The 22476-nt window shown below is 39.3% G+C and overlaps 1 protein-coding gene across 5 annotated transcripts in view; it reads left to right on the forward strand.

Moving 5' to 3' along the window:
• Positions 1 to 22476, forward strand: part of LOC129777015 (uncharacterized) — a 140526-nt gene that overhangs the window by 40560 nt on the left and 77490 nt on the right. Inside the window, exons 2-3 of one of the 5 annotated variants that reach the window (XR_008743193.1) lie at positions 5595 to 5721; positions 5842 to 5870. The exons of 3 other annotated variants lie outside the window; for them this stretch is intronic. The gene's annotated coding sequence lies outside the window, so the exon portion shown is untranslated. Of the gene's footprint in view, positions 1 to 5594; positions 5722 to 5841; positions 5871 to 22476 lie in introns of those variants that run through there. One more of the 5 variants, XM_055783048.1, reaches the window with a different exon arrangement.

A 22476-nucleotide genomic window follows, 5' to 3' on the forward strand; every position in this document is an offset into this window, starting at 1 on the left:
CCCGTTCGACGGAAGTTCAAACGAGTTGCGTAAATGTAGCAATCCGGCACGCAATTCGACAAAGACGACATAGAGCTTTGAGTTCCTATAATATGGAGTTTAGATGGTAATGGATTTTTGGCTGGAATAAACAAAAATTATAAGCTCTACCGTATCAAATATGTGTTTTATGTAACAGAGTAACACATTCTCTGCATGTGGGAAAAAGCTTTATATTATGAATAAATTTTCGGCGGAAATTCATAGAAAAAAATATCAAATTAGGATGAGTTATACACAATAGGATCCGGAATATGTATTCTAAGAATTCAAATAACATCGAGTAATAATTTTCATTCAAGTTCCAACAATTGGAAATGACTTTCGAGGCTGCCAATCTCTCTTTGAATATAGATGTAGTACTTTGACGTTTGTTCTGCGCCAAGGCAGGGTTGCCAAATTTGCACAGCGCGATTGAATTTGAGTCGAACGAATCAAAATGCTTATACCAAGTAAGAAAGGGACTGTTTTTAGGTTATGATCTGCATTAAAGGAGGGAGGTGTAAGTATTTGTTTGACTCTTAATACATGAGAAATACAATAATACGTCGTGGAGGGAGATAGAGGATATCTTAAAATACTTTTTGCGTGATGTTATATACGAGAAGTACATAGTACTACGGGGCTTTGACTACCACTCTGCCTAACTATGTTTTTTCGAAGCATCCAATCGTACATTATGTGGCAGGGCAAGCACAACGATACGCTTATTGCTCCTGGACTGTCGAACGAATTTCCAACCCAAAAAAGACGTTATACAGTGGCGAAATTCGAGCCTTTATCTTTCTATTTTTGTATGCCGTTCCATTGATTCTTGCCATACAACATACAGAAAAACGGGTTTATGTCAACAATATTTGTTAGTGTTTCTGAACACACTGCACGTTGTTTTATACGTGTATGTATAAAACATCTACTGTAGTTCAGTTACAGTAGTTGTCAAACCACGTTGGACTCAAACATCGATACATGTACACGGGATAAATGAGAGAGAAACGAAATTATTTTGAGGGGAGTCGCTTCAAAATGCAATGAAGTCCATTTGACGGGAAAGAATGAAATGAGATAGTTGAGTCGTAGAGGGAGATAGCGACTAAGTGACTTACTATTGAGTCATGTTGACAGATAAACGTGAAGAAGCCACATATCATTTTCAATTGAATACGAATGGGAAAGTCCTCTGACTATCCTCAATTGAATATGACTATGCCGAGCCTGGATTCTTGCCCGTTTTATGACTTCCACTTTGTATTCTTCTGCCCGCCGAACATAACGCACATAACTTTTCGGGGTAGTGTCCGAATCGCTGTCCGAATCGCAGTCCGAATCAGGAGACATTTCCGATAAAGTTGAGATGCGCATGTTTCATACGGCATCAGTAAACAATGAACGAACGAAATTGTATATTGCAAAATTGCTACCTATGGTGATAATTGGAAACATGGACTAATGGGGTTTCTCAAACAAACGACTATTTGAAACTATTTTTCATGAAATTTTGATAGTCAATGTAGGTACTAGGTAGGTATGTGATAAAATATATATTTTGGAAAAAAAAAATTTAGGTACCCCCAAGGACTTGAAAACTGCCGAAAAGTCTGACAAACGTTTCAATTATTGCATCAAACGTTGGAAGACTTGCAATCAGGGCCCGAAATCTTCGAAGGTGAAAAATGAGGACCCACTCTACCCTCAGTAGCTTCGCTGACTCGACTAATGAATACAAATCTGTCTCTTCATTCAACTGACTTCAATCCACATTTATACCCCCCTAGAAACGAAATTAATACCCGCGTACGCAATATTATTTTTACGTCCATATAAAGAGCAACGAAAACATGATTTCTGATGCAAAAAAGGAGTTATCTCATCAATGGACGGTTTATTGCCTACCCATCGTGAACTCAAACCAACTTAGCCATTTATCAAATATGCTATAAAGGTCTCCTTTGCAAATGACTCCTTTGCCTAAAGCTTATCAACGATTCATCACTGCATTTCAAGGGGATGGAGCCTTGTGCGATAAGAAATGTGTTGAGATATAATGTGTTGACTATTGAGTTAAAGTTTGGAATAGGATTTTTCAACGGTTTATTTAACATGTTATTTTTTAACAGTTCTTTAACTTTCCACTAACTTTTCTGTACATCGTATTTTAATTAAACATCTGGATTATGGGTTCCGATTTTTTGATAAAGAGATCAATGATTTTTTATAATACGCACTTTTAAAAAATCAGTCGCATTTAAAAAGAAATTCCAGGCCAAACGGATGGTAGTTTTGTTCCTTAACGCGAAATATTTGATCCGCATTTTTATTTTTTCTCTATGGGGTCCATTTCCATTTTAGGATGATCCGAATAAACATTTTTCTCCTCTTTTTTTCTAAAAATATTCTTTTCCAAAACTATTATAACTTCTGAACTTTCGGACCATTTTAGATAATCGACATATCAAATGGAAGCCAATTAGTAAGTCTTCTTAGCAAAATTAGAAAAGTTTCACACTTCCAAAAAAAAAAACGGATTATGTTTTCGTAATTATTGATTGCATTTATTTTTTATAGTTTACATGTTTTAGAAATAGGGGACGCTATATTTTTTTCATATTTTTCTTGAGACTTCACGTCTTTTAACATAACGTATCTAATAACCAAAGAGGTGTTTTTTTTTAGTTTTTGAGTTATGATTTTTCATTATAACATGATTTCAGTCTTCGTTCAATATTTCTATGTGACTGTTTACACTACCATACGCCTTATTTGATTTATAATGACTTAATCAATACTTATTATAATTTCTAATCCCAGGTATACCCTGGATTATTTTCGATTTTTGGGATTCGTTGAACGATTTGCTAGAGAGCTGTCTTCATTTTACGACGCCGTTGCGGAGTACGATCTTCTGCAAGAAATACCAACATTTCGAAGACATGTAATCGCTGCAGGAATAACAGCACATGCCGTTTGCAATAGAAATTCACGTGTTGAACATGTTTCTGTCATGGGGTGCAAATTCTTAGAAACATTGCCAAAACTCACGCTGTGCCTGGAACTTTCATATGTGTAGGGGTAGTGGGGGTAAAGTGGTCACCTGCTTGTTTGGTAGTATAACTATTGACTATTGACACTGTATTGATAGTCATCTTATGTTTGAAGAATTTCATGACTTTTGAGTCACCCTGTACTACAGTGGAGCTGTCGCACGTCAAGAAATAAATAAAAACGCTCTCTCGGTAGCCATTCGGCCGTAGTTTTGTGCGTTTCGAATTTAAGAAATTTCTAGTGAAATTTAGTTTATGTGACCTGATATTTGCGACTAATCAACAGTTTGGGCGACTGTTCACATACTCTAGGGGAGGTGAACAGATATTTTGTTCAATTTCAGCAATTATTTCGCATATTTTGCATTTCGTTGTTTGGGGAACAAGGTGGTCAGTGGAGGATTTATTTATTTATTTATTTATTATTCGAAACCATCCGACAATAAGTCTTAATGGTAAAAAAAAAGGAACTTAGATTGGGAAAAGCCGCCTTGAGCAAACGTTAAATTCGAACTCAAAGCGGCATAAAAACCCAATATCTTTTCACAATGGTATACAAAATAAAATGACATAAAACTAGGCGAATAACAAAGATGGATAACAATTAATACTATACTACGCATACATTTCACAGTTGCACACAAAATATTCTAAAAGGACAATAAATTTCCACGACGATTATATTCTAACGCCATCTGACGAATAGGTTCTTGAAGACCATAATTAGTGCGATGCGCATCAACCCGTAGCAGATGTTGGTTCCGTCGAGGCCGAAGAAGGCAGTACAACTGAAGTCGCGACAGAACAGCAGGGCAATCAAAGCATCCCGATAGGATTTTATGGACGGTCTTAACGGTAATATCCTTGCGTCGCTGCTCGAGAGGAGCTATGCCAACTAGCTGACAAAGATCCTCATAAGGTGGCAAATTATCATAATTTCTCCAAGGCAGCCTGCGGCAAATTCTACGAATGAAGCACTTTTGTATCCTTTCAATTCGAAGTATCCAGTACTCATAATGCGGATTCCAAACAACACAGCTTGTCTCAAGGATGGAACGAACTAATGAGCAATAGAGAGTTCGTAAAGTGCCAGGATCGCAAAATTCTCTACCGATTCGAAAGATTGTTCCGAGCTGACGGTACGCTTTATTGATGATGAATGTATAATGTTGTCTAAACGACATTGGGCTGTCCAAAACAACACCTAGGTCCGTCACGTTATCACTTCGCTGGAGTGACGAGCCATTAATGCTGTAATCGAAAACTATTGGTTGTTTTTTTCGGGTAAAACTGATAACAGTGCATTTCTGAATGCTGATTGTCATATGATTAAAGCTCCACCATTCCGCAAATAAATCAATCAAGCTTTGAAGTCTCAAACAGTCTCTGGTGGTCTCAATTGGCAGATAAATTTTCAGCGTAGCATAACCTTGTTCCATGAGGCAATAGTCGGGTGATGTCGTTAACGAACAGCGAGCAAAGGTCCTAAAATGCTACCTTGCGGTTCTCCGGAACCATTCTGGAACCACCTCGATTGGGAGGAACCCACTCTCACGGAAATTTTGCGACCGCGTAGATATGTGCTTAGCCACGAAAGCAAACTAGATGATGCTCCTAATTTGTTGAGTTTGGCGAGCAAAATTCCATGATCAACACGATCAAATGCCGCTTTCAGATCGGTATAAATAGTGTCGATCTGATTACCCTGTTCCATAGTACGCAAGCATAGCGATGTAAATTCCAATAAATTTGTTGAAATTGATCGACCAGGGTAAAACCCATGTTGTGCAGTAGAAATCTAGCTTTTCACCCGAAACAGTAAATGATCATAAACAATGGCCTCAAGCACCTTAGAGCAAGCGCACAGGGAAGTGATTCCACGATAGTTCTCCACACTATGCTTATCTCCTTTTTTAAACACAGGGAACATAAATGATGATTTCCAACTTTCAGGAAACTTGTTCTTTCGTAAAGATATGTTGAATATTGTAGCGATCGGAGATTTTAGTGTTTCACAACATTTTTTCAATAAAGCAGCAGGAATACCATCAGGCCCAGGACAGTAAGATTGTTTCAATTTGGAAACCGCATAAGCAACATCCTCTGCAACAACGGAAAGAGTTCCGACTGAAAATCCGTCGCTAGCAACGTAACGCAAAGCATTATCAGGTGGTATTGATTCCATGCTGAATACACTCAAAAAGTATTTCGCAAACAAAGCACATTTACTACTGGTGGAAGACGCCACTTCATCATTTAGGAACATAGTCGACGGCAAGTCATTCTCATTGCGTTTATTATTAACAAATCGCCAAAAATGCTTAGGGTTGCCATGAATATTACGTTCTGTGTTACGCACATAGTTAAAGTATAGCACTTTGTTGAGGGTTTTATATTCCCGACTAGCCAATTTGAAAAGGTGACAACTGTAAGCACTTCTGATTGAATGATAAGCGCGAAGGCAAGCATTTTTGCGGCGTTTTAGACGGCTAAGTTCCTGATTTCCCCATACAGGTTTACGGCGTGGACGAACCCGAGGGACATGTCGAAAGATTAATTCTTGAATCATAGCGGCGAAGTTATCAACTACATCATCAGCATCAGAACAGCTCGTCAAAAATGACCAATCAGCATTGTAAAGGTCAGTATTAATTGCATCATAATCGCTTCGCCGGAAAACAAGATGACTACTGACAATGTTTTGTTTTCAAAAGCTGATATACCATATCACCTTCTGCTGCCTAAAGAATCCCTTGTGTAGTTTTGACCCAGGATAAATGTGCCACCCCAACCAAAACCAAGACTCATTATGAAAAACGTTATGTGTTTTCTACTATGTTGTTGTACGCATGAGAAAGGCCTAGCTCATTTTATACATGTATTGAAGAAGTATGTAATACGCAACCCCTAAGCGAGAATGGATTTATCTTGACCGTGCTTTTAAAAATTAAGGTAACAACTACGTAGATTAGTTAATCCTCAGTCATCTGTAATCGTTCTGTATTTTAGATATTGAATAATAGAAGTGTTACGAATTTTATTTTGTGATATTACGTTATATTACGTCAGCTTATGAAGGGATCTATTGCGGACATTTCCCCGCAAACCGATTTCAAAAATCTTGATTTGGCTCGGAGGTTTGAGCATAGAAGTGAAACAACTCAAATTCGAGTACCCGAGATGCCTGGGTATAAATTTGGCACCCCATTTTTTTTTTCATATTAAAGGAATCGTCCTGAAATCACTTAAAAATGGATTTTTTGACATTTTCATACAAAATAGAAGTGAAATACACTATCTTACGTAAATTAACTCAACTTTGACGAAAAAGCATGCAATTTTACAAAACAAAGAGGAACAAAAAAACAATTTTTTCAAGAAAAAGTGAACAAATTTCATCTCGATTTATTTCTAACTAAAAAAGAAAAACGAATCAAAAGCCTTTACAAAAGTCGCAAGCGTAATAATCATTCTCTTAGTCGAATTCGTTAAAGAACATCTATTTCTTGATCCAAATCAGCTTTAATATTTAATATCGGCTCACAATTCGATTTTTAATGATTTTTCAAACGACGCACATGACAAATTTTCGCGATTTCCAAAATAACAAAACTTGATTTTTTTTTTGAAAAACAGATATTTTGGGTTTTTGGCATCTGACGTTTGTTACTACATTACTAGAACACTTTTTTTTTATTCACCACCAGAGTGCGCTCATTCGAGCTAACTTTTAATCGATCACCAGATGATTATTTCGCACGTATTCAGACATTTTCTGGATTACAACACTTACAAATATTGTAAACATCATTCTTGCACACCATTTGTATCAGATTTTCATAGCTAAACCATTAAATTAACGCATTTTGATGAATTCAATTCCGATCATGAGTTGTCCAATTCAATAATATTATTTTGTCCACATGGTAACCGCTTGGCGCGCTGCAGTTGAGAGTAACACTTTTAAAATGCCCAAGAAAAGGTAATATTCTGAAGAAAGCCTAAATTATGAATGGATCAATATGATGACAGTAAACTCAAGCAATAATAAATGCAACATGAATTACTTGTGAATTCGAATGTTTTCATTCAAAAATGATGATTTCTAAAACCGGATCAACCATGATCATTTTTTGGGCAAACCATGATCAGAGGTGGTCAAACCATGATCATAATTCCTTTTTAAGGAAAATCATTAAAAAACATAAAAATTTGAATAATTTCAACAGCTTATGGTAGTACTAGCAACTAGAGACTTAGGGCTTTTCAACAAACCCAAACTCGTATCGATTATGTGTGATTTTAATGAAGAAAAATCGGTTTGCATTTACTAGTAGCGTAAAAACACCCCAAATCGGACAAACCAAGATCATTTACCCTATGTGGAAACTGTTTTTTGTGTGATTTATCGAACATGATTTAGAAATATCGTGATGGTTTGCTCATTTTTGTTCATTATGATTACATTTCAAAACATTTATTCGTGTCATGCAGAGATATTTGAAAAAATCATCTGGCATCCCTCACACATGCAAGCTATTTTTCTCGTGAGAAAGTTATTCGGCCGGAAGCAAACAAATTGCCCCGATCGAGGGTTTGCCGCAAACTGGTCCCTCAGAAATTCAAGGTGGCATTAAATAGAAAAATTAATGGAAATTCCATGAAAATTGGTGTACGTGGGTTTTCGAAGGTGCTGAATCTATTTTTGAGTCATTTTGGTTATGAACCCCAAAGCAAGGGCTTGGGGAGGGGGTAAATATGAAATCTTCGGAAAAACACGCGTGGGGTGTCTAAATATATGTTATCAAACTTCCCGATCACTTTTTCAATATTCATTTTACCCAAAACCCAAAAGGGGGTGCAGGGGGAGGGGATAAAATTTTTAAGAAATCAAAAAACACGTGTGAGGTATGAAAAATTTATGGAATTTTTTTCGCAAAATGGTCAGAAGTTGCCAGAAGTCATAAAATGAAAGTGTAGAGGGGACCCTAAGGAAGACATTTTACTATAAAAAACTTTGGAGATATTTGGAGAATTTTTTGTAGGTCTACTTTTGTATAAATTCAATGTAGAAAATTCCACAGCTTCAAAATTTTATAAACTTAAAATGGAATACAAATTCGAAATTAGCATAAAATTCTCTATCTATAACACCATCACATTATTTTTTAACGTATTTTGTAGCACTTGTGAAAATTTTGAAAAACATGCGAGTTTATCGGTACACTGGTTCACTGCATCAAACACTACGTTGCCACATCGTTATCGCAACGAAAATCGTCACGGACACTGTTTCTATATGTGATACTAGATGCCTTTTTATTTTTTTTATCCCATGTATTTATTTGTTAGGCTCATTAGCATTTTAGCTGTAACAGAGCCGGGTTTTAATCGTGTACATGTACATATGTTTATGTTTCTATAAATTGTAAATTACACAGTAGTTAGTAGTAGCCATTAGGCGTTAAGTTTTTCTGTTCCATTACATTATGATAAATTACACAGTAGTAGCCATTTAGGCGTAAGTTGCGTGGACGTAGTTATTCTATAACATCACAAAGATGGTCAATTGAGAGTTTGAACTCACGATCGATCGCTTGGTAAGCGAACGCGTAACCAAGTGGCTACGAAGACCCCCATACTAGATGCCTTGAAGGTTATAAAACAAAACTAGACCATTCATTCGTTCAGGCATTGTTGTTCATTTTTCTATTTAATGCCACTTAGGATTTCTGAGGTATCACTGTGTGCCGTACTGTCCGATGGTAAGCTGATGCGGAAAATATAAAATTGAGAAGGAAATAAATCCTTTCTTACCGTTTTCTTCATCTGAGATACCCAATGGGAACTAGTTTCAATGAATATGACTCACAGTTATCGCCTCTGAATCGGTTTTCAGCAACAAAAACCTTTCGCACCGGGTGCAAAAGCAACACTACACCTTTGAAAAAAAACGCGGTGTATATTTTCATTATTTATTATTTCATTTTAAGCTACTAATAATACAACACCGGAAATACGCTCGAACAAGAGTTCAATCTTCCAAAAACTTGCATGAGCTGGTAGTAGTTCCTTGTTGTGTAAACTTCGAGGAAAATCTACCCTAGAAGAATGAGAACACCGGTTCCCACCGGAAAGGCAGTATCGTCCCGTGAGGCGGCAAACTTGAAACGAACCACTCTCCCGTGCAAGCAATTATAAGTGTTTAAAAATTAATCCTATCGATTCCATTCTTCTGCGGGACTGCTTCAACCGCACAGCGGGCCAATCAATTCGTTTCGCTCCATTCACTTGCATTCGTCCGGAGATTGCCCACTCTCTCCCATCGCCGAGACAAGAGGTTCGTCCCCAGAGCCCTTAGCATGAACACACAAAGGAAGCCGCCGTCCGGCGATTGCAGATTCGGTCTGAAGGTGATTGTCAACTCGGATCGATTCTTGTGACTTCAAGAAACGCTCCGTAGATGACCCTGTCCTCCCCGCCGACATCGGATAGACAATAAACAATGTGTTACCCGCCGGTTGTCTCTTAAATCGCTCAAATCGCTCTCGAGGCCATTGGTGGAGTGACGTCACGCCGAAGGAAGAGTCCCATCGTAAGCCCGTTCTTCGCCCTCGTCCTAAACACACTTGATAACAATAATTCAGACCTTTGTCGTACCAAAAAATGGTCCGACTTTACATCGTTCCGAACACGGCGTATCGGAGGCGAAAGTCATGCTTGCCGCAGAATCACGCCGAGCGAAGAGTTTGCCGCCGCACCTCGCGGACGGATTTAAACAAGAGCTGCCGTCCCGGAGTGGGGTGAAATGTCCGATCGCGGGCCCTTTGCAATAACGGCAGCCGCCTAATGGACATGTGTATAGCTATAAAACATTGATACATCATGTTTCCAATTATACAAAAAGGTAAATTATAATAAAAACACACAATACAATGCATTCATCATTCAATAATTGAATTGAATTTAATTGAAGTAAATAAAAATCGACTGCCACCAACGCCACCGCCGCCACCCGGACACTGGCGGGGGATTCGCGACCACAAAACCGCGGCCGAACAAAAGACGGGAGCGAAACACAGATAAAGAACGCTCGCGCGAGAACAAGAAATCAAATGATGCTGCTATTCGGGCAGAGAACGACGAAAGAAGAAGACGAAGAAAGACTTCAAAGGGATTCACAGTCGGAAGCCGCCTAATAATCGGCCTCCGGAGCTGTCGCCGCGCGGTTTACTCCCTCAATTATGGATTTTTACACCGGCCGGCGTTCGATATGCAAATGGGGATCCCACAAATTCGCGCGCGTCGCTTATGCTCTTTTGGTCCGGGTGACGGATGAATTGAGAATACCTGTAGCTCCTCCACGATTGAAGACCCCATCCTAGACCAGATGTCTTCCCGCGCGGGATAAATGGATAAGTGGATAAGATTCTGCTCGGCGGTAAGAATCACCTCCGAAGGGAGAGTCCATTTTTCGTTCAATTTTATTAACTAGCCTTACGCGCCGTGATTCGCTTCCTCAGAAGAAGAGGGAGCGGAGTGACTCTTATCGACAGCTGCATTGTCTTTGCCTATTTCGAAAATAAATTAACTAAGCTCGATCCGACAGTTGACAGTTGAATGATCTTTCGTTTGGGATGCCGTGTCACCGTGTGGGGTTCGTTGGGCAGCATTTCAATCGTGCGATATCGATGTAAGGAAGCAATTTGCGGGACGGCTTGGGATGGTTAATGGTGATTAATGTGGTTTGGACCGGATGGTGGAACACTGGAATTAGATTAATTTTGGTGCGGAATCATTAAGCTACTTTCGATGTCAATTATTAGCGAATTGGTAGCGAATGGGAAGTCAAACTAGTTCGTCAGGTGGAAATATTGTGCTGTTATTCAACAGGAAGAAGTTGAAAGTCTTGAATAAATAAATACGCGGGGTCTTCGTAGCTAATCGGTTGCGCTTTCGCTTATTAACCGATCGACCGTGTGTTCAAAACTCAGGGCCCTCATTGACCATTTTTGTGTTGTTGCAGAATGACTACGCCCACGCAACAATCATCAGCGATGGAGGTCGATCCACAGCCGAATGAAGATCGGTTCATCAACTACTCTGCTCTACAAGAAACATCGGGTTGCTGTTCTATTAATAACACAACAATGATAATATCAACTGTCTCCGCAGTCCGGTCTAACTGGACAATGGTAGAACAGGAGGAATACTCTTACGCCTAAATGGCTACTGTGTAATGTACCATATGCAATGGTATAGAAGGAATACTCTTAGTTCAACACATTGGAGTTCGAATCAACATTTTTACTTATTAATTTTGGCTTAACGTCTTTACAACATGGCCTCATTCACTTCATTCGTTTTTCTCCAATTAACTCGGTTCGTGGCTGTCTCTCTTCAATTCCGCGGGCACCCCGTGCTCACCATGCTCCACTTGGTCTAACCACCTTGCTCGTTGTGCTCCTCGTCGTTTCGTACCTGCCGGATTCTCGATGAACACCATTTTTGCAGGATAGTTCCTCATTCATAAAATTGATACGTGTTGAGATATTCAATCTTCTGGGTATTCTCTACATTCCTATAATAATTTCTATAATCACGTGTGGACCGTACGACAGGTTAGAATGTTCTTCTGGTGCACTTTCAGGACAATTCTTGATAATGTCCGTTTCAAAAAAACTCAGCAATACTGTTTCACAAAAATCCTCAAATGTTTCTTACAGGTTTCACATTGGTTTGTACATGTCAATAACCTGGAAGGTTGTTTCCGTTCTACATTCAACTGAACTCTGCATGATTTCCATTTCAAACCAGACCGACCCTGAATCTACAATTCGTTCACCAAATTAAACCTTTGCTGTCGGAATTATTTTTAATTGAAAAAGTAGTGATGTATAACTTGGTTAGATTATATATAGAATAAGTATAACTTGTGAGGTTATGAAGGATGAACAAGATTTATTTATTTTTATGTAAACTTCAGAGAAGTATTTACTAAACAATGTGTTTTTGTGTGTTGTTCTCATATGAAAATCAAGGCGCCTAGAAGAATATCCTAAGGTGGGTCAACTTGCTAAAACTACTCTTCAGCCATCTTGGAAGTCTACTGTGTTTTGTTTGTAAACAAAACACAATACGCTAGTGCCGAAGCTCGCTCCTGATCAGTCTGTCTCTTTCACGCTTCAAGCAAATAATTCCCCTTCTGCTTTCTTCTGTACTGTTTTCATATACCGCTCCCCTAACCAACTTAGTGACGAAACGGCCTCACCTAGTACCATAGACCCGTCTTGATGAAAATAACGTTTGCATAAAAAAAATAAACAAAAGTTGCCGACTTTTCATGGGTTTACTTTCACACGCACTGACGAAACTACCCATGCAGCATCAATTGTAGTAACCCATGAGTCAGCAGAAAAAAATTGACATCTCCATCAGTTGAACTCTAACCGTGATGGCGAAAACAGTGAAAGTACTGGTGCTCCCGTGGCCGAGTGGTTAGCGTCAAAACCTAACATGCCGGGGGTTCGGGTTCGATTCCCGTTCTGGTCGGGGAAATTTTTCTTCAAAGAAATTTCCTCTGACTTGCACTGTGGTCACGCGTATTCTAGAGCTTGCCACTCAGAATACATTCAAGGCGTGTTATTTGGCATAGAAATCTCAACTAAGTACTAATGAAAATGACGCAAGTAATACTACGTTGAGACGGCGGAGTTCCTCTAGGAACGTTAGTGCCATATAAGAAGAAGAAGAAGTGAAAGTACTTCGTTCAGAAGTGTGCGCATTCAAAGAACGGTACCCCGTCGCGTTGAAAACAGACATCGTGCGGCACTTTGTGGATGCAGGATACGCCCGTTCTGGTAACCACACTATTGGACAACAATGGAATGGAATATGGCATGTGGAGGTTTTAGGGTGCAATAAATGTTTTTATGGTGGCAAGACACTCTACCACCAAACCTCTATATTGAGGTTTTAGGGTGCAATAAATGTTTTTCCGGTGGTTAGATACTCCTCCCTCCTCTCTTAGAGGGGGCTGCCATACAAAAGAAAAACAAAATTTCTGCATTAATTAATTAATCAAGCAAATGAAACCAAATTAGGTATAATAAAGTTTTAGGGTGCAATAAATGTGTTTATGGTGGTTAGACTCTCCATCCCCTTCTCTAAGGGGGGGCTGTCATACAAATGAAACACAAATTTCTGCATTACTCGAGAATTAATCAAGTAAATGGAATCAAATTTTGCATGCGGATGTTTTAGGGTACAATAAATGTTTCTATGGTGGTTAGACACTCCTCCTGCCCTCTAAGGGGGGCTGCCATACAAACGAAACACAAACTTCTGCATAACTCGAGAACGAATCAAGCACAATTTGGGATGTGAGAGTTTGTGTTATGAATAATGCTTATATGATGGTATGAAACACCTCCCTCCTCTGGAATGGAGAGGAGGTCCCATAAAAATATTACACATATTTCAACCAAAAATATTCCAACCAAACATGACAATTGAAAATTTTTAGAAAACTCTGAAGGAAAAATGGGAAAATTCCGGAAAATAAATTCCCATATGTTCTACAATTACATAGTGACAAGGACTGTTAATCCATTTGATGTTTGCGCTAGCGGAATTGATCTTTGTTCGAAGCTGGAAATGGATTTTAATGTGATGAAACGCACTCCTATATCTTCTTCTATCTACACCAGTAAAAAGTATCGCCGAATGTGTTGATAAGAGCAGCACTCGAGGAAGGAATTGTCCGATTTAGGGCTGTCTTTATTCGATCATATTTTCTGTATAAAACATTTATTCCATGTAACGGAGAAAAATGTTATTTGCAAGTGGTTGAAAAATCTTGAACGAGAATTGTGTTTGAAAATAATCTGATATTATAATGATGAGTTTTGTTAGAAATACTAGGAATTTTATAGTAAAAGGTAAATTCAACGAGGTCGATCAGTAGATCAATCAATGAACAGTTCTGCGATTGGACCCATGAACTTGCTCATAGTAAGAAAACGTGAATGTTTGAACAAAAACAAAAAAAAAACAAATTTTTGGCGGGACGAAGTTTGCCGGGTTAGCTAGTACTATATATGTATATATATACAGCCATTCCATGGTAAACCGATATAGTGGTTCTATAAAAAAACAGATACAATCAATAATGACAAAACCAAAACCTGGATTTTTTGCAAGCGTAGTATTTTTTCAAGGATGATTAGCTAATTAAATTTAGATTGATATGCCGACCGTCTAAATCGGTTCAGTAGTTCACAAGTTATGAATTTTTGAAAAATGTCATTTTTGGAAAAAAGGGGGAAAAGTCGATATTTCGGATCAGCCTAAAATGAAAATGGGCACCCTAACAAAAAAAAATAAAAATACGGGTCTAATGTTTCGCGATAAAGAACAAAACTACCACTTTTCACGAATATCCGAGAACCAATATATCGGTTTGCCATGGAATGGCTGTATAAAGACATAGATAAAGAAAGACGGTAATCACCATAAAGGTCTTCGATTTCAGTGAAGCGGAGTAGGATTCTCACCACTGGAAGAAAAGGATATAATTTTATCGAGTAAAAATCTTGAAAATCTCGGAAAAATTAAAAAAAAATGGATAAAACTAAAAATTTACGACATACGAAAAATGACGATCTAGATACTAGATATGATCACCAATGGACTAGTTTTTAAATTCATTATGGGCATAGTACGGTTCTGTGCTCCCTTGGCCGAGTGGTTAGCGTCATAACTAACATGCCGGGTGTTCGGGTTCGATTCCCGTTCTGGTCGGGGGAATTTTTCGTCAAAGTAATTTCCTCCGACTTGCACTGTGATCACGCGTATTCTAGAGCTTGCCACTCAGAATGCATGCAAGGCGTGTTATTTGGCATAGAAATCTCAACTAAGTACTAATAAAAATGACGGTGAAGTTCCTCTAGGAACGTTAGTGCCATTGAATAAGAAGAAGAAGTACGGTTCTAAGCAGTGCTTTGATCATGCCCATTATACATATTACCGGAACATGTGCGGGGCACATCAGTTGAGCGAGTCCAGCCTTTTTTATTGGCAACATACTGGGTCATAATATCGTTCTTTTGTTGAGCTTAAATTTGTTGAATGAGAGACGAGAAAACTAAAAACAGGATTTAATAAAAACCGTTCGTTTTTGTTGTTCTTCTTCTTTTTGAATGGCGTTAACGTTCCCTGTGGAACTTTTGCCGTCTCAACGTATGCATTAACTAGCGTCATTTTATTAATACTTAGTTGAGATTTCTTAAGCCAAATAACACGCCTTGAATGTATTCCGAGGGGCAAGCTCTAGAATACGCGTGACCACAGTGCAAGTCGAAGGAAATTTCTTTGATGAAAAATCCCCCGGCCAGAACGGGAATCGAACCCAAACACCCGGCATGATAATGTGAGACGCTAACCACTCGACCACGGGTGCACGTTTTTGGTACATGTGCCAAAAATAGAACCGTGCCAAAAACGATACGTGCCGAAATCGAACGGGGTCTGTATATCCAACTATAAAATTTTAGTATAGCTCGTTTAGCCGCGTCTTTTCTGTACAGAACTCCGGATCATTTTCTATCCGGCTGTTCAATGTAAACAACAATGCATGAATGCTCAAGAATACTTCAAAACTGTCCTCCCAGGAAAATGGAGGGACTCGGACACATGATGTCCATTTATCCAGGACCCGAAATTGCCCATTCAGAATAGTAAGTAATAGCCAAGCAAAAGACGTAAGTAATAGCCAAGCAAAAGACGTTAATGTCTAGGTTATTTTTTCTTATCTGTTATTTAGACATCGGGTTCTGATTATTTATTTATGCGTTATATGAGAGATGTTAAAATGAAAATCAACCGATATAAACATTCGTTTTCATTATTTTTGTGAGTTGTCACCACATCAAAACGCTAATTTCTTCTACTATCTATTCTATTTCCGTGCTGCGTTTTTACCTGCCAGGTAGATGGGAGATGCGTAGGAGTTATTTCGATGGTAAAATAACATTTCTCTGACCTCTGTCTTCGCAGACGTCTATAAATCTTAACCCTATACACCTGACGCCAACGTTTGAGAATCTATTTTCTATGCCCCACTGCAAACGTTTCTTTTGAGCTGATTTACGTGAAATCATACCAGTCCACTTGTTCTCCCAGCGAAAGAGTCGCAGCCGAACAACAGAACTGGAGAGCGTAGAGCGTCCGATTGCATTATCTAGTATCCTTTCACATCCTCCTCCTCCTCCTCCCCCTCCGAATAGGGAACCAAACATGATTTGCATCTTGCAGCGAGCCAGCAAACTCACCCAACAAAAAAAAAGACAACAAGACAAAGTAGCTGCAAATGCTGCAAAGAAGATCGAGCCGATATCATTCGCCGGCCACAATTCAAGCGGACCGAGAGCCAACTCTGAGCGCTTTTAATTTTCGCCTGTTTTGAAAAGGAAATAATTTATTTCTTCGACCGTGCAAGGCCTGCTTATCCTCCCTCATCACTCCAAGCCAGTGGGCCAAGCCAACCCCACAGGGTGCCCAAATGAGAGCCGGAGCGCACGATACTCCTCGCTCGCTCGCATTTGCTTCGGTTTTTAATTGATTAATGTGTATGTTTACATTATTTATGTAATGCTCGATCTGCTCTCTTCTTCGCCTGGCCTGCACACGGTTTTATCTGGCAACCACCGTCAGCGACATCTGCCCGTTGCAGGTGGGAGCGAGAGAGAGAGAGAGAGATCACGGGGTCTAACATTCCACAGGTACACCTTCTACGGGTCGATCGCGCGGGGAAAGCTTCTTCTGCTCCATCCATTCTGTTCTGTCTGTTCGTCCAGAAATGAACGATCTTTTCTCCGATTTTTTGCATGCTTCTTCTCGCGAATGGTTCCCTCAGGTACTTGTCTGGCATGGGATCAGGAAAACAAAGCCACAAGGACGGTTACCCCCAGATTTCAACTGGGAAACAGGTTGCTGTGACTGATGCACGAAATGCAGAGTACGAGTCTTTGGCCTTTGCTTTGGCTAGAATTTGATCTGGGCTTTGCCGGGCTAACCAGCGGACCGGCTCTCCGATAGATCTGATCAATTACAAAAGTCCACACGAAAGCCTAATCCGTTTGACAACAGGTGGCATTTCCGCTGCTATTGCGATTTGGTTACTACACGACCGACCGACCGAATGTCACGAACCCCTCCGACGTATAGTCCGCTGCAGCGTAACTGCAGACGAGTGGACAGAGTGGACAGGCCAGGCCAGCATTGATAATTTTGAAATAACCACTCAACTCCTCGCATTAATTAGCAGCAATAACAATTTCAGTTGGAGGAGAAAAAATGTTAGACTTCATTCGTTTAATTTATAGTTTAACGACACCAACGGGGCAGCGGGAAGAAACCAGCAAAGAAAACTAGTTTTTCATTAACCATCATACAAACGACAGAGTGGCTCCCGCCAGCCAATAAGGTGGAAATTACCGAGGCCATTTAAATACGCATTATAGGCAGGCCGTATGCAGCAGCGAACAACGAGAAGAGAAAAGAAAAATGGGCTCGTAGAAAGCATATCTCTTCTCTTCCGGATGATTTTTCCTCGCAATTATTTCTCATCTAGCAGTACTTTTGCCCTTCGCTCCGTTGGGCCGCTCAAAGTACAAAAGACTCGGCCAAAGACGTCGCCAAGAAGACGACGAGATAAAACCCATTTAGCTGCGTCTCATTCTTCGGTTGAGTCGACCTGAAGAAGACCCGTTTTAGTGCTTTTTCGCTCGCATAATAAAGAAACTGAAATAATTAAAATATTTTTCTAAACATCTCTTGGCCGATAATGCAGACCATCGCAAACGTGGGCCGGTTCGGGCAGGTGTCGGACGAGGACAAAAACCGGACTCTTTCGGTCTCGATGCATACGTACTTTTACAATTATAAATGATCGCAACACTGAAACACGGCTCCTCGCGAGCCTCACCATCCCGCTGTGGCAAAACAGCAACAACAACAACAACAACGCATCGTAGGCTAATTTCCACCGGTGGAGCGTAAGTAAGAGAAGAGCGCATTCCCGCAGCATCCCATCCGCGCGGCAACTACGGAACGGTGGAACGGGACAAAAAAGAAAACGTAAAGCGCAAAATAGAAATCAGGAAGAGATTGATGTTGGTGTGGAAAAGTTCCCCTGGAAGATGGGGAGTGGATGGGAGTGAGAGGGTGGAAAAGTCACTTCGCGGTACATTGTTATAACAAATGATGAAGAAACAATAAATTTTACGTTACATGTACACCACGACGGGCAGAACGGGAGGCATCTTCGAGAGGAAGTTAGCGGCCGGCCAACTTCTACGCCCTTCCGCACCGACTGCCATAATCGGGGGACGGCGCGCAAAGTGTTACCCTTCTCTCATTCACACACAGCAGCCAGCAGCGAAGCCATCCAAATGCAGCAAAGCAGGCTGTCAGGTTATTGCATGCAAGAAGCGAGGGGCGATTGCGAATAATAGCGGTTATAATAGATAGGATATGTAATCCACGCGCGGAGCCTTCGCGCAGAATGCCGTGGCCAAAGTGAGTTAGCGTGCGGCGCGCAATAGAAGACAGAAACATCTAGCATCTATTGCTGGTTGGCCGCATGTTAGTGACCCGAGCAAGCTGATCCACTCAAATTCAATTCCTTAAATTACCCAACATTCAAAGAAATGCTTAGTACATATGAGTATAAAACCGATACTCATTTTCTAGACTAGACTGATTATTTGTACATTCGGTGCGAGTAATTCGTAAATTTGTGTCAAGATCTGACTTTTTTTTCTGTACCATTTTATTGATTGTATTTGTATTGCTGCTGTTATATATTATATTAAGTTGGTGCAATCAAGGCTCATCATTTCCGGAACTAAGAGATCACAATGATATTCTTACTTACTCCTTTCACATTAGCCTGAGTTGTCTTCGATTGATTCATTTCGACCTATCGGGGAGAAGTTAAATCGGTGTATTCTCTACTCATACTGAAACATCAATTCTTCACTTTCGTTCATTCCAAAAGCAACGATCCAATATGCATTTTCGTTGTCAAAGAGTTTTATCTCGCATGCGAATCCATTACATTAAACATTTCATCCGATTCAATTCACCAAATGGTGTATGGTTTGTCCTTGACCGTCTTCTAGAAAAGTGGCATTTAAGGTTTATGAGGTTATACCACATAAACCAGTAACGTATACCACAAAATCACCATCGCTGGCAACTGATTACTCATGTTTGTCTTTCAGATCACCGCCCTTATTAACATTAATAATTCGCCAGAATTAGTGAGTACGGTTCGAATACAACGATGGAAATTGTATTTGAATATACAAATTCTACTCGAAAAAATTAATGTTGGCTGGTAGTAATAACCGTAATAATCGAAGCGAACGAGTAATTAGCGTTGACAGAATTATCCAAAATTCAGAGTGAAAAAACCAAAATGGTCACTGCAATTTTTCGGCGAATTGTTTGATTGCACAAAATTTACAATTTCTCATTTCACCGCTGTTAAAGCTCCTTGGTCTATATGTTAGTGGATTATTTTCATTGACATTCGTCATTTTTGTTCCGTCTACGTCGCTGTGATCATCGACGGGATACGTTGTTGCACACTGAGGATTTTATTAATAATTGTCCACATGGCGTGGATATTTTTCCGACTTTTAATTTTTCGCTGTAACCTTAGTTACGAAAACATTTAGGTAGCTTATATTCGATTTGGGCGCATCATTGCGATTGCCAATATTTTGTTTTTTTTTGTATGAACATGATCTGTATATTGAAGGTTGAGGAGTGTTATATATTGTTGAGCATCAGTGCGCTATGGCTTTTCAGGCGGATAAAAAGTGACTATCACCGATTTGTTTTTTATATTTCCTATAGAAAGTAGACACTTTAACTAAGAAAAGTTTAAAATTTTAGGACTGTAGCAGAGATGTCGAGAAATGAAGATAAAAATTGTAAAAATATTTACATTTTTTTCCAAATTCTAAATTCTGAATTCTAAAAAAAATCATCACAGATCAGAATAATTTACAAGTGTATATGTATATGTGTATATGTTTATTGATTAGGCTTTCCGAAAAACATGTGGTTAAATGGCTGAAACTTGTTGTTGAGTGGTGAAAATAAGAAAACAAAGAATAAGAAAATGAGAATAAAAATCATAATTTCAACTTTGTTGATCGGCATCCCTCAGGACTCCCAGGAGCTCCCGGAACGGGTACTTATTTTTTTCAAGTTGAGGTGTATACTACCAAATTCTGACAAGTACCGTTCTGAATCATATTTCGGACAACATCATATTTCGGACACTTTGTTCTAATATCTTGAAATGCTTAATGCACTGATGATATAACTATCAAATTGATATCACAAATGCTTCTTTAGAGTAATCCCTTGGTTTCACTATCATTTCACATGAGAACTACATTTAAATTATAACATAATCGGCAGAAATCTTACAACACTACTCATTATCGTTTGTGTTTGACGTTTCCTAAGCGTGAGCACGTAGAATTTACCCGCGTTTTAAATGTTGGTCCTTATAGGAAATATACAAAATCAAAAATATTTTCAACAATTATACATGCCAATAAAGTTTTTTATCTTTGTTTGAAGTCTTTTTCTTTTTGATATGATTGAAACTTGACATCTATGAAAATTACTATATATGTCATGATCATGATTATTAAGAGGGCTTATCTTTTTTAGTTTGAATGAAACTATAATTTCTATTTTGTACTAGCTGAATGTGGCAGGCTTTGATTGAGAATCAAGTCCCCTTCTTTAATGGGCCGCACCCCCTATCTTTTTCCATACTCTAATGACATACACATAGTTTGAAATCGTTCAAATTTTCAAAAATACGCGTCTAGTTTTTTTGGCTGGCGATCAATCACTGCGATTTTGAGCGAAATTGAAGCACTTTAAAAACCTTATTTGTCTTAGAATCGCTGTTTGTGTATACAGTGACTCAAACTCGAAATCGTACTCCACCATGCAGATCTCTACTTATGAATGTCGAAAATAAGCTTTTGAAATATTTTATTAAAATAATGATTTATACATCATTTCAACCCTGAGCGGTCGTTGGTCAGCTCTTAGCCACCACAGCAAGAAAGTATACTTTAGGCAACAATATACATTCATGCGAATTACAGCATATATTTTTTAAACGAAAACATCAGATTAACACGTTGAGCCCCAACTTTGTCTTGCTGGGCTATTCAATCAACTCGCAGAGCGTTAGCACAATATCAGTGTCGGGTCCAGCTCCCAAAAATACTTATTCTATAAATATTGGGTTTAGGAAAAAGAAATGTCGTATATTGTCAATATATGGCAACACTTAAACATATCTTGTGTTGTACTTATCGCATCGGGTCATACTATACGGCCATTTAAAGACGACAATCTGTGCTACAAGTGTTTTGACAGTGTTGTGATTGTACTTTTCAGTCTCAAGTTATAGCGCGTCAAAGATGGAGTCCACCAAGCAAGAAATTCGCCATATTTTACGTTTTTACTACCTGCGAGGTAATTCGTGTAGTTTATGGACCCGATACTGTAACGATTCGCACAGCACAGCGTTGGTTTGATCGATTTCGTTCTGGTGTAGTGGCTGTCGAAGATTCACCCCATACTGGTAGGCCAATCGTCGTGGAAACCGATAAAATCGTTGAAATCATTCAAGTAGGCCGGCACGTGAGCACTCGCTCGATTGGCCAGGAACTGGGTATAGACCATAAAACCGTTTGGAACCATTTGCAGAAGATTGGATTCCAAAAAAAGCTGGATGTATGGGTGCCACACGAGTTGACACAAAAAAATCTTTAAGACCGAATCAACGCCTGCGATTCACTGCTGAAACGGAACGAACTCGACCCATTTTTGAAGAAGATGGTGGCTGGTGATGGAAAATGGATCACGTACGACAACCTAAAGCGATCAGAAATTCGACTAGAAAGAAAAAAAATTAAAATAAATTTTGTAAAACATCTGAGAACAAGCCGTATATATATTTATTTTTTTTATTTTGTAACTGTCAGTCCCAGTGAGTCAGCGCTTCCCTACCAAAAAGCTCAACGTCAGCCCTTAGGGAGCGACATAGGGCTCAACGTGTTAAAACACATTGTTTAGTAAATACTTATCTGAAGTTTAAAGTTTCGTTTTCATGAGTTTATGGGTGGGGAGTACATGTCTATATAAGAATGCGTATGTATACGTGTGTGCTCCCGTGGCCGAGTGGTTAGCGTCATAACTAACATGCCGGGTGTTCGGGTTCGATTCCCGTTCTGGTCGGGGGAATTTTTCGTCAAAGAAATTTCCTCCGACTTGCACTGTGATCACG

This window comes from Toxorhynchites rutilus, chromosome 3 (assembly GCF_029784135.1).
Source record: "Toxorhynchites rutilus septentrionalis strain SRP chromosome 3, ASM2978413v1, whole genome shotgun sequence".
NCBI classification, from domain to species: domain Eukaryota; kingdom Metazoa; phylum Arthropoda; class Insecta; order Diptera; family Culicidae; genus Toxorhynchites; species Toxorhynchites rutilus.